We start from the raw sequence: 12,413 nt of genomic DNA on the forward strand, positions 1-12,413 counted from the left end.
ACCCACATTCCAAGCAGCGAGAAAGTGGACAAAAATGGCATTCTGCTAATGAGAACTTCCCTTTATTCGGGAAGGGGCACCCTCCCCAGGGGCTTCCTCATTGGCCAGAAAGTGTCTCATGGTCACCCTTGGCTGCAAAGGAGGCTGGGAAATAATGACTCAGCTTTTCAGACTCTGTGGTAGAGGAAGGCAGGCGGGAGACAGATTGGGAATGAGTGTGGAGGGAGCCTGCTTTCAGTATTTGCCACAGCCATAAAGGGAACTGGTTGGCTCGGGTGACCCAGTTGTGCAGGCTTCAGGCATTGATGGATCCAGAAGCTCATATGCTATCACCCAGACTGGATCCCTCTTGCTCTCCATCTCCCCACTCACTTTCCTCTGCTTTGGCTTAATGCTCAGGCTCTGTATGTGGCACTGGCAGCTCTAGATTGGCATTATCCTCACAGCTAGAACTCAAGCCTGAAAGTTTTGTCTTCCTAGTTTTTGCAGCAGAAGTCCCATGATTGAATCTCCAGGCCCTACGTTGGTCACAGGCCCACTCTTGAGCCAATCACCAGAGCCAGGAGATGGAATATTATTAGCTGGACCCAGGCCAGGCCTTCTCTCCCCGCTTCCTGGAGCTGGGGGTGGGTCAGCCCCACAAATCACACGGACTGAAAGTGGAGGGGTGCTGGGCCCAGGAGGGAGCAAAGACTCTCTGAACGAGGGGGACCAGGTGCCTCCTGACCCCTCCCTCGCCTTCCCTGACACTCTCCTCCCGTCCCTCCACCTCCCTGACCTCATCCTCATCTCCGGGCCCTTCCTCCAGCTTGGACCCCATACCGCTGAGCTCTAGAGGGATCTGACCTCAGCCCTCTTCTCTCCTCAAAGCGTCCATGAGCAAGCTCGTGGAGATCGTGCCCTTGTGGTCACCTGCACGTCGATGACGCCCAGCTACGTTTCTGCATCCTGCTGTGGGGCTCCAGATCCGTGAATCCATCACACTCTGTTGTGTCTCTATGTGTACACTATGTTGTGGGTACAGAGAACATCAAATTTACCGCCTTGACCATTTTTAAGTGCATAGTTCCGTGGTATTAAGCACCGTCATCATGTTGTACAACCAGCACCTCCCCCCACAGCTCTTTTCATCTTGTAAAACTGAAACTGTGCCCCTTAAACGGTCACTCCGCATCCCCCTCCACCAGGCCCTGGCAACCACCCTCCTACTTTCTGTCTCTATGAGTCTGACTACTGTAGGGACCTCATATAAAGAGAATCATACGCTATTTGTCCTTTTGTGGCTTACTTCACTCAGCCTAATGTCCTCAGGGCTCATCTGTGTTGTGGCACGTGTCAGAATTCCCCTCCTTTTTAGGGCCGAATAATATTCCATGGTATGGATGTGCCCCATTTTGTTTATCCGCTCATCTGTTGACGGGCACTTGGGTTACTTCCGCATTTTGGCTGTTGTGAATAATGCTGCTGTGCGCATGGGTGTGCAAATATCTGTTCGAGACTGTTTTCCGTTCTTCTGGGTGTATACCCAGAGGTGGAATTTCTGGGTCATATAGTAACTCTATTTTTAACTTTTTGAGGAACCACCACACGGTTTTCCAGAGCAGCTGTACCTTTTTCCATTCCCACCAAAGGTGCACGAGGGTTCCAGTCTGTCCACATCCTCACCAACACTTCTTATTTTCCATTTGTTTGCTTTTTAATATAACAGCCATCCTGATGGGTGTGAGGTGGTACTCACTGCGGTTTTGATTTGCATCTCCCTCATGATCAGTGGTGTTGATCATCTCTCATGTGCTTATCGGCCATTTGCATGTCTTCTTTAGAAAAACGTCAATTCAAGTCATTTGCCCATTTTTGATTTGGGTTTTTTGTTGTTGTTGAGTTTTACTTCTCTGTATGTTCTGGATATTAATTCCTTATCAGATATATGATTTGTAAATATTTTCTCCCATTCTGGGAGTTACCTTTTTACTCTGTTGACAGTAATTTTTAATGCACAAAATTTTTAAATTTTCATGAAGTCCAATTTGTCTATTTTTCCTTTTGTTACCTGTCCCTTTGGAGTCTTATGCAAGGAATCATCACCAAATCCAGCATCATGAATCTTTGGTCCTGTGTTTTCTTCTAAGAGTTTTACTGTTTTAGGCCTTACACTTAGGTCCCTGATCCATTTTGAGTGAAGTTTTGTGTACGGCGTGAGGTAGGGACTAACTTCCTCCTTTCACATGTGGAGATCCGGTTTTCCCAGCACCACTCATTGAAAAGACAGCCCTTTCCCGCACTGAATGCTCTTGGCCCCCTTGTGAAGATCATTTGAGTCTCTCTGCTTTTCTCTGTCTTACCAAGTCCTTCTTTCACATGACAGTGAGAGTGACCTTTCTAAAGTGCACGTCAGAGCTGGGGCTGGCTGCTAGCTCCCCGCCGTCTGGCTGTGTGACCCGGGGGTATCACGGAAACTCTCTGAGGCTCAGCCTCACTCGTCACTGAAACGGGATCACAACAGCCACCTGGCAGGGGTGTGGTGAGCCGCCCTTGAGACAAGGGATGTGAATGCCCTTCTGTGGCGTCCGGTACAAGAGGAATTTCCCGCCAAGGCTGCTTCCTTTCTGTCCCTGTTACAGGCAGGTGAGACAAGAAATGTCAGCTGTGTTCCAGCGTCCAAAAACCTCTCCCAGTCTGATCCTGCTTCTCTTCTGAGGCTCATCCCCCACCCTCGCCAAAGCTGCACACACAGACTCACTCACCTAACAGCAAGTGCTCCAGCCCAGGATGTGCCTAGATGTCACCCGCTCAGTCTCCACTGCTGCAGTTTGCACATGCTGTTCCCACCACTCGAGGCCCTTCCTTCGTCGGCCTTCTCTCTTCCAAGCCAACTCACACAACACCCTCCTCCGTGCCCCCTTCACGGGTTCTCCCCACCGAGAATCCATCATTACCTGTTCACACCTGTTCCCAGAACTCATCACGTGCATAGAATCATCTGTGGATTGTCTGCCGTCCGACGGGCTCTCCAGGGCCCTCTGGACCTCGCTCCACCCTCAGGAGACGCAGTGACGGGGGAAGACGGACGTGGCCGGCTTTGTGGACCTAGACTCTCAGGTCTCACGTTGCTATCACTCATAGACCATGGAACCTTGGACAGGACACCTTACCCTCCGGGCCTCAGCTCCTCATTATAAAATGGGGATGATCACATCTATCTCACTGAATGTCTGTGAAGATTAGAGATTAATAGATGATTTTTAAACAATGTATTCAAGTATTATATGAATAATTTTTAAGTGTAAAAATACATCAAACGGGAAGTGTGGGTGTTGAATGGACGTCACAGGTCACCAGGATGGGCAGCCAGGATGCAAACTCAGGCCATAAATGCAGAATGCAAGTTCTTAAGCGCTGTGCATATGGACAGATGGATGGGCGATGGAGGGATGGATGGAAGAATGGACAGTGTAAGATGGAGGGAGGGTGGGCAGGTGGGTGAGTGAACACCACCAGATGGAGTCAGGAAGTTTCCTTGTGAGGTTGTCCCCATCCTCTGGCTGCAGCCCAGGCACTCCCCACCTACCCCCAACAGGGCTGAGCCAGGGGGAGGCAAGGGAGGCCCTCATCTCGGGTGCAGAACCTAAGGGAGGCCAAAAGTTCACCAGTCAAGATAAATAACACCTTATATGATAGCTTTACAAATCAAAATCAGTGCAAAACATCATGATGAACAAATTATCAAAAATAAAGTTAAATTTATTTATTTAAATTTAAATAAAGATCTAGCACTTGCACAACCTCATCCGCCTCACCTGGTCCCAGCTCTGCCTACCAGCCCAGCACCTCCCTACCCCCCACCCACAGCCCCCAACCCGCCACTCACCACCGCCATCCCCATCCTGAGGCCAGCAATGGGCAGTCAGGAGGGATGCGATGGAGAGCGAAAGGGAAGACAGAGAGGGAGCTGCGACACTTTGCCCTGGCCCCAGCTACAGTCACCCACCCACAGACCCTGGGGTCCGGGTGAAGGGCCCTCAGAGGTTCCCCCTGCAGATAGGGGAGCCCCAGGCTGTGGCTTCTCTGAGTGGCATTCCCTCAGCCACCACAGGGTGGAGCCCGCGGGCTGGTTTTGGTCTCCGAGGACGGGGAGGAGGAAGCGGGTGAGGGAAGGGGACCAGACTCCCCAGCCTCCCCGTGTCTGGCTCCTCCTCGTGGCTGCTCCTCGCTCACAGACCCAGACAGATCCCTCCCACTCACTCAGCCGGTTCTGAGCCCTGACGCTGGCCGCTCTGTGCCAGCTGGAATCCCCACACCCTCCCCTGTGGGCACTGCAGTCATCTTCTGCTTTTACAGAAAAGGAAACTGAGGCCCAAGAGGGGAAGTCCCTGCAGGCGGCAGCTGGGGGTGGAGGGAGGACCTGGCAGGGTCTGCTAACCACTCCCTGGATGCCCTGGGCCCTGGGTCTGTCTCCGCGGCCCCGTGCCTCCCAGGGAAAATTCTGGGCGGGCCTCAGGAATACACGAGCCAACAGTCCCATTTTGCAGAGTTGGAGACCAAGGCTCAGCGTGTGATACCTTAGCTCCCATCACACAGCTGGGAGGGACAGAGCCAGGGGCAAGCCTGGGTCTGCCCCAGCACAGGCCCCGTGCTTTCTGGACCGTCCTGGGCCGCGCCCTCCCATGTGACCCCACCTGGGAGGCCCTGCAGCCTGCAGACCCCGTCAGGCGTAGGTCGAGAGCTCTGGCAGGTGGGAGCCAGGAGGCCTTTGTCCCCAACCCTGTGGTGCCGACTTCAGGCACGTAGCATGCCTCATCTGTGAGGGGCCGTCTCATGGCCCTGTGGGCCTGGGGACACGTAGAGAAACCAGACACGGCCTCCTCCCCGGCACACTGAGAGCCTGATGTGGGCAGAAGGGCAAGGCCCAAGGCACAGCTGAGGGAACAGAAAGGACCAGAGGACAAGAGAATGAAAACTGGGACTCAGGGCCCGGGGAACTCTCCCTCCCACTTCTGCCCCGCCCACCCCCGGGGTGGATTTTTCTTCTGGAACCATAAGGAGAGAGGTCTCAGACACGCTGAAGGCCCTTCCAGCAGAACACTCCAAATTCAGGGACTGGCAGCTCGGTGGTCTCTGTCACCATCCCTGGACGTGACATCGCGGCCCAACCTGGCCAAGGGACCCGGCTTCCAGATAACTGAAGGTCCTGATTAACAGAAGTGCCACGCTGGCACGGGGACGACTGACCTCAGAGTGAGGACGAGGACCCTGGGCTGAGCACTGGAAAATGGGCGGGACCAGCCGGTGGCTCAGAAGTTGGCGTCTCTTCCCCACCCACTAACCCCTGTTTTGGAGGTGGTGACACTTACTCCCAATGCGGCCCCGGGGCTATGTGAGAGCCGCGGCCACCAGCTGAAGGACCCAGAAGAGAAACGAGAGGCAGTTTGGGACCCACGAGCTGAGGGCCACTGAGACACTCAGACGCTTCCAGTGGGAAACTGGAAATGTAGATCAGGAGTCAGAGGAGAGCCCGGGCGGAAAGCAAGGACTTGGGGGTGTCAATGTGGGGACAGGGGCCCCGTGTGATAAAGAAAGAGGCTGCCATGCTGGAGGGACCACGGGCAGAGGCCATACAGAGCAAGGGAGATGCCCGAGGACTCCAGACATTGGAGGCCCCTGTTGTTAGATCTTCCCACACCAGCCACCAGACATGTGAGGGAGCCATCAGACAGTCCAGGCCCGGCCTTGAGCCACCCTGCCTGCCACCAAGTGGAGCAGCGACAGCTGCCCCCACTGACCCCTCCCTCAATTGCAGATTCATGAGCAAACGAAACATTGTTTAGATCCACTAAGAAGTTTGGGGCCGTTTGTTACACAGCAGAACAGGTAGGCACTTCAAATACGTGTGTTGAACGAATAAAGGAACAAATAGTTCAAGACAGACAGGGTGAACCTGCAAAGGAAACTGAGAGGTGGTCCAGAGGTCAGAGGGAATCAGAGATGTGAGTGAGTGGCCCAAGGGCACACCGCAGGCTGGCGGCCAAGACTTCAAGTGTGGTCTCCCCTGACCACAGCACTCTTATCTTGCCTGAGATTTTTTTCCTCCCTCTCTCCCTCCCTCTTTGCCTTTCTTCCCTTTAGATTTATCTCCCAAACCATCACCTATGTATACGAAAAGCTAGGAATATGAAAGTGAAAATCAGAACCAAAGAGAAAAGGAGAAGACAAATATGCCAAGTGAGGGGTTGCTGCAGCTGAGCTTTGGGTTTGCCTGAGCTTCCTGGCACCTGGGGTAAAAAGGGAAATAGGGGACATTACTCAGTTGTCCTTCCTGGAAAAGGGGAAACGTGCCAGTTCCTTGGTGAGTTAGATTTCCCCAACACCACGCTGGAGAGAGGCCTTGATGGAAGGGGCCCCGTGTGACGTCATGCCTTCAACGGCAAACGCAGAAGTGGTTTCCTTGTCTCTTGTAATCGCCTCTTTGCTAAAGGCTGACCCCAGCGCTCTGAAGCCCAGGGTGGATTTTGACATCTTTACAGAGAGGAGAGGATGACGCCACCCTTGCTGGGGTTGCAAGCATCTGAAATATGTTGAAAATACTTTCAGGCCCCTCCACCAGAGGCTTGACTCAGGAGTCGGTGGCCTGGGAGTTTGTACCTTAACAGGCTCCCAGGGGATATGGGTGCACACCAGGTTTGGGGTCCCTAATCTGTGCCGGCCCCACTGAGGACCCCTCCAGCCCAGACCCCTGAGCCCCAAGCCCGTGGATCTTCACAAGCCACTGAGACGCGTCACAGCATCCCCATTCTGCAGATGAGAATGCTGGCCCGGGGGGATGTGCCGTGGCTCCGAGGGGGAGGCACCGAGGCCCGAAGCCGGGGTGACCCGTCAGAGCCCCCTGAGCTACAGGCTGCCGCAGGGACGAGGCCGCTTCTCCCAGCTGCGACACACACCAGCCCTTTGCAAACACAGCCCGAGCCTCGCAGGGGACAGGGCCCCAGTCGTCCCTTCAGGAAGGATGCACTGAACCCCTGCCGTGTGCCGACTCTGCTCTAAGGGCCGAGGTGCAGCAGGGAAGGCAGCCGACCCAGTGTAGGAACTATATGTGGACCATACTTTCTTGGTTTCTGTATTCTCGATGCTCTGGCATCGGGGGGCCTCTCTGCTGGGGAGTCAGCTAACTTCTAGACAGGGTGAATGACAGGCCGGTCGGCACACCTTTCATGCAAACCAATCCTGAGTCCAAAACCCCCTTTGCCACCTCTGCCCGGTTTTACACCCCGGGAGGAAATAGTCCTCTGCCCTCATCATCCCAGGGCCACATACCAGACAACAAGGAACCACCCCCACGGCCCAGAGCCCCCAAATTATTCCAACGAGCCAATCCGAAGCCCAGTGGGCTGCTTACCCTGCCTCACCATTTCTTCCTGGAAAACCACAACAAAGGCTCTCATGGTGCTTTCCCCTCCCAGACGCTGGTGCTCCCCCTGTGGCTCTGCGTGGCTGGCACGCCCCTCCTCCTGGGCACTGAGAGTAACAAACTGTCTTTTCACGGCAGTCGTCTCCTGCTCTGCTGGCCTCCTCGTACCCGAATGAAACCAGGATCCCGGGTGACAGTTTAAAACACCCAGCCCCACCCTCCGAGCCCACAGGGATGGTTCTGACCAGCTGATTTCCCAGCAGGCGGTCCCAGGGTGCCCGGTACTGTCCCAGGGTGCCCGGTACTGTCCCGGGGTGCCTGGTACTATCCCGGGGCGGGGGTGATTCTGGACGGTGTGGCAACCCTGCAGGCTGGGACTGGAACCCAGGACGCGCAGCTGGGCAGCGCCGGCCGTCCCACACGGTGCAGGGCCCCCGAACGTGCACACAGGAGCCGAGGAGATGAGACCGAAATGGCAGGAAAGGGGAACTCGCGAGAACACTTCATTAAAGCTCTGTAGTTACACTTGAGCAAAACCTGAGACTGCACGGTAGACAGAGCGGACCCAAGTTGAAAGGCTCAAGTCTCGGATTTCTTTTGAAGGACTGACTGCTGAAAACTCTAGAGGAGTGGCCTCCAAAATGACTAGAACTGATGTCCCAGAAACATGACTCAACCTTAACCACAAAAACGCAGAGGAGGGCAGAAGCCCGGGCCGGAATCCCGTGGTTGGCAGCAGCCTCTGCGCCTTGGTCTCCCAGTCTGCAAAGTGGGGGCTGAGAGCCCTCGGGTTGGGGGTGGGGGTCCTCGGGCCTTGCCCCTTGGGCTGTCCCCCACTCTGGGCCCCCCTTCCTCCTGCCATGGACCCTGTCCAGTCACAAACACTGGGGTCTCCAGTGGCTTGACTCAAGGAAAGGGGCTCCTTTCTTAGAAGCACCCCCTTGGCTGCCCTTGGCTGCCACCTCCCTCTCTGGCTTTCTTCTTGCCACCCACCTCGCTGCCTCCGCTTTCGCAGCTCCCTGGCCTGTCACCCTGCTGCACCACCTCCCACCCCAGCCACTCGGTGCTGACACACTGGATGCTCAGACACCTTCGCCTCTCCCGCCCCAGGGGGACACTGCCAACCGCTTCTTAAAAGGCCCTCACCTAGGGGTCTCTGACCACGCCTGGGTTTCCTCCCATCTCTCTGCCAGCTCCCCCTCCATCCCTGTGGTGGCATCTCCCTCCAGGGCCCCACAGGCCTGTGCCTTGGCTCCTACCAGCCGCCCCTCCTTCCTGCCTCCCTGGCTGAAGGAGCCCACCTCCCACACAGATGCTGCAAAGGCCAGGGGCTCCGTTTCCCAGGATCCCATGTGTCCAGGTGGTAGCGTGGACCTGCCCTGGCCAAATGGGACCAGGGGAGCCCCAGTGGGCGTGGTCGGGGAGGCATGAGCTGCCTGGAACTGCCACAGCCAGGTGCTGACCAGAGGAAGGTGGGACACAGGGCGACCTTGCCTCTGGCTTGTCCTCAGCCCACTTCCACCCCGAGACACAGCCACCTGGGCCCCTGGAGACCTTCTGCTTCCTCCAGGGCGCTCCTCCCGAGAGCTCGGGAGGCGGGGAGAGCCGGGCGGCCTCCTGTGTGCACGTGATGAGCAAGTGTGTATGCCTGTCCCCAGCAGAAACTACTGCAGTCCTACCGCCTGGGGTGGAAAGGGGAAGTGGGAGTCAGGGGGCAGCTGAGTGAGGGGTGGGGCCCCGGGAGGAGGGGGAGCAGCAGGGGGAAGGGAAAGGCCCAAGGCAGAACTAGATCCAGGCCCGAATTCCCCCCAAGTCCCACCCTCCATGCCATCTCAAGCCCCTGAGCCTTTGCTCCTGCTGATCCTTCAACCTGGACCACTGGCCCCTCACCTTCTCTGAAAAAGCACAAACTTCTGCTCCACCTTCCATAGGATTCTCTCCTTCCTCGTCCAAATACCCAGGACTCCAGACTGGCATCGCTGCCCTGTGATGCCCTCGTGGAATGGGTCAAAGCCCCTCCCCCACGGAGTGCTGCTGGTGGCTGTTTAGTTTCTGTTCCCCAGCACCCAGCACTGGGCTGGCATGCTGCCCTAGGGAGCTCTTGGTGGAATGACAGCTGTCACCTAAAATCTCCCCTCCCTCGAAATCCCACGACGAGTCCCGAGTCTGTGCCCAAGTGGAGGCGCCGGGGGATCCGGCCAGCACAGGAGGGCCGCGTCCTCCCTCAGCCCCGCCTGCGAGCCAGGCCGCCCGCACGGGATCCTGCGGTCGGGGTCCTGAGGTTGAGCTCCAGCCTCTACATGTTTACACGTTTTGCCTTTGCAGCCTCCCTGTCCACCAGGGGAGGAGGAGGCCCTCTTACCGCCCTTTCGCAGACCAGGAAGCAGCCTCCCAGAGCAAAGTCACCTGCCCCAGGCCACACAGGTGGAGTTGGGATTTCAGCCCAGGTCCCGGGCTCCTCAGGCAAGAGAGGGGTTCACGGTCGTGCGCCCCAATGTCGAGAACGCAGCTCAGCACCTCCCTGCTCAGCCCCTGCTCGGGGTCACAGCCAGGCAGAGAGGGCCTTTCTGGGCTGTCCCAAGCCCACTCATCTCTCCTTTTCTCCCCTGTGCCCTCCACCCACTTTCCCGCAGCCCCTGCCGTCTCCTCTGTGGCTGATGTTGTGGAATAAAACATTTCAATACACGGAAAATACAGAGAAAGTTCAAATCACCTTAAATCCCACGGCACAGAGACCGTGCCTGTTAAGATTTTCGTGAACATTCTTCCACTGTGTATTTACATCCAAGGCAGCAGTTAAGTGGACCAGGGACCAGATCCACCCATTTCGTTGGCTTTCGTCTTGTTGTCTAGCTGAGCATTCTGCAATTTTTAAAAAACTAATTGATTATGAATATCACACAAAAATTTGTAAATCCAGCTATCCTTGGAAAACAGAGATCTGGTCATCCTGGGCTCCTGTCTCTTCATGGCAACGGTTGGCTAGAGCCGAGGACTAGCTGCCCACTTCACATGGAACAAGCGTCTCCATCTTGCCACAGTCCCCACCATTCCCTATTGTGTCCCCAAGTAGGTCCATTTCCCTCGTTTACTTACCTGCCTGACCCCTGTGGGCAGTTAGGTTGACAGCCTCTGCTCTAGTTAACATCAAAAACCTACCACATGCCAACCACCAATCAGGCAGGCTATCTGGCTTAATTCTCACAGTAATGATGTGAGGTACACACTATTATTATGCCCATTTTACAGATGAGGAAACTGAGGCTCGAGGAGGTTATGCTAATTGCCCAAGGCCACAGTGAGAAAGTGGCAAAGCCAGGATTCGAACCCAGTCAGTTGACTCCAGAGTCTGCCTCTGACCCCACGCTCTATGTAAGGATACACACACTCAGCTCTATGTGGAGGATAATTTTCCATATAACAAAAACAAGAGAAACTAAAAAGACAAAAACTTACCAGAAAATAGCAAGACTGGACATCTGTTGCTTTTATCCACCCAGTTTTCCTTCCTTTGAGGAGCTGCCCTTCTCCTGGTGGTTCTGGCGGGGCTGTCCATCCCTCTCACCTCCCTTCTGACCACTGGGCTGGGCACGCGACCCGGGCCTGACCAGTCATGGTGCCCCTCCCATGCTCTTGCAGTGATTGGTCCAGAGATGAGCACGTGACCGAGGCCTAGCCAATCGAAGTCTTACCCTGAGAATTTGTCTTGGTGGGCCCTCCTTCTGAAGCCAAAGGTGATGTGAGGTGAGCCTAGAGCTGTCTGCGGCCAGGCTGCCCTACCGCGAAAACTCATCTGAAGCCAGAGACAGAAGCAGCTCAGACAGACTGAGAGAATGAGAGAAGGAGGGGACAAGGGCATTTTGCATCTCTGGTCTCTATATCCCCGAGGCCAAGTCCATCACTGACACTCCGGGAACTGAGCCAGGAAATTCCAGTGTAAGCTACACTGAGTTACGTTGACTGAAAACCAAAAGATGCCGGAATTCTCCATCCTCGTTACTCTCTTCGATGACTCGCACTGGCCCGTCATCTGGACGCAGCACGATTTATTAACCATCCAGGCCCTGACGAGCATTTGTCTCTTCCCAAATTCCCCGGTTGTCAGTGACGCCGGGAGGGGCCCCCATGTGCTCCCCCCTCCCCACACGTGTGCAACTATCTCATTAGGAACAATTTCTAGGCTTGAACGTGAACTTCAAAGTGTGCTCTGCTGCCCTCGACCCCCATCCCTGCCTCTGGCTTACTGAGTCACGGCCCCTCCCCTGCATCCAGCTTCCGTCTGTCCCTCTGTGCTACAGGCTCCCAGTAAGTCTTGTGGCCAAACCCAGATGAGAAGTGACAGGTCTGGGGGAAATTGGACACATCTGGAGAGCCCCCGGGCTTCTGATGCCCCGCTTGCAGCTCGAGTCTCACAGGCCAGACCCTCAGCAGTCCCAAGAAGGAGGGGTGCTCCATCTTCCAGACAGAGGCTGTCTCCAGCTCTGAGTCAGGAGAAAAAAATGACAAACCAGAGAAAATTATGGAGGGGAGTGGCCTCAGAGATGATTCATCCCAGACAGACACCCTGCCCACCAACTACCACATCCTACCCAGCCCAGCCGACTCAACCGTGTGCCACAGGAAGGCCAGGATTTTTGTCAGTCTTGTGCTAATGCCAAGAACAGCACATGGCACACAGTAGGCCTTCAATAAACATTGACTGAACGACTGAATGGATGGAGGGATGGAAGGATGGATGGACGGATGGGTGAGTGGGTGGATGGATAGATGGATGAATGGATGGATGGGTGGGTGAATGCGTAGATGGATGGATGGATGGATGGATGGATGGATGGATGGATGGATGGTTGGATGCATGGATCTATGGAGGGATGGACGGATGATGGATGGATGGATGGATGGATGGATGGATGGATGGATGGATAGGTGGATGGCTGGATGAATGGATGGATGGATGGATGGATGGATGGATGCATGGATGGATGGATGGATGGATGGAATGTGTATATAG

The 12,413-nt window shown here is 55.4% G+C and overlaps 1 long non-coding RNA gene across 1 annotated transcript; it reads right to left on the reverse strand.

Annotated features, from left to right (window-relative positions):
- Window positions 1-1,035: 1,035 nt before the first annotated feature.
- Window positions 1,036-11,883, reverse strand: LOC139080375 (uncharacterized). The gene is made up of 4 exons (XR_011534848.1): window positions 10,859-11,883; window positions 10,116-10,264; window positions 2,937-3,625; window positions 1,036-2,612 (listed from the first exon to the last, which is right to left on the reverse strand). It is a non-coding gene; the product is annotated as an uncharacterized lncRNA (long non-coding RNA).
- Window positions 11,884-12,413: the final 530 nt, after the last annotated feature.

This window comes from Equus przewalskii, chromosome 29 (assembly GCF_037783145.1).
Source record: "Equus przewalskii isolate Varuska chromosome 29, EquPr2, whole genome shotgun sequence".
NCBI classification, from domain to species: domain Eukaryota; kingdom Metazoa; phylum Chordata; class Mammalia; order Perissodactyla; family Equidae; genus Equus; species Equus przewalskii.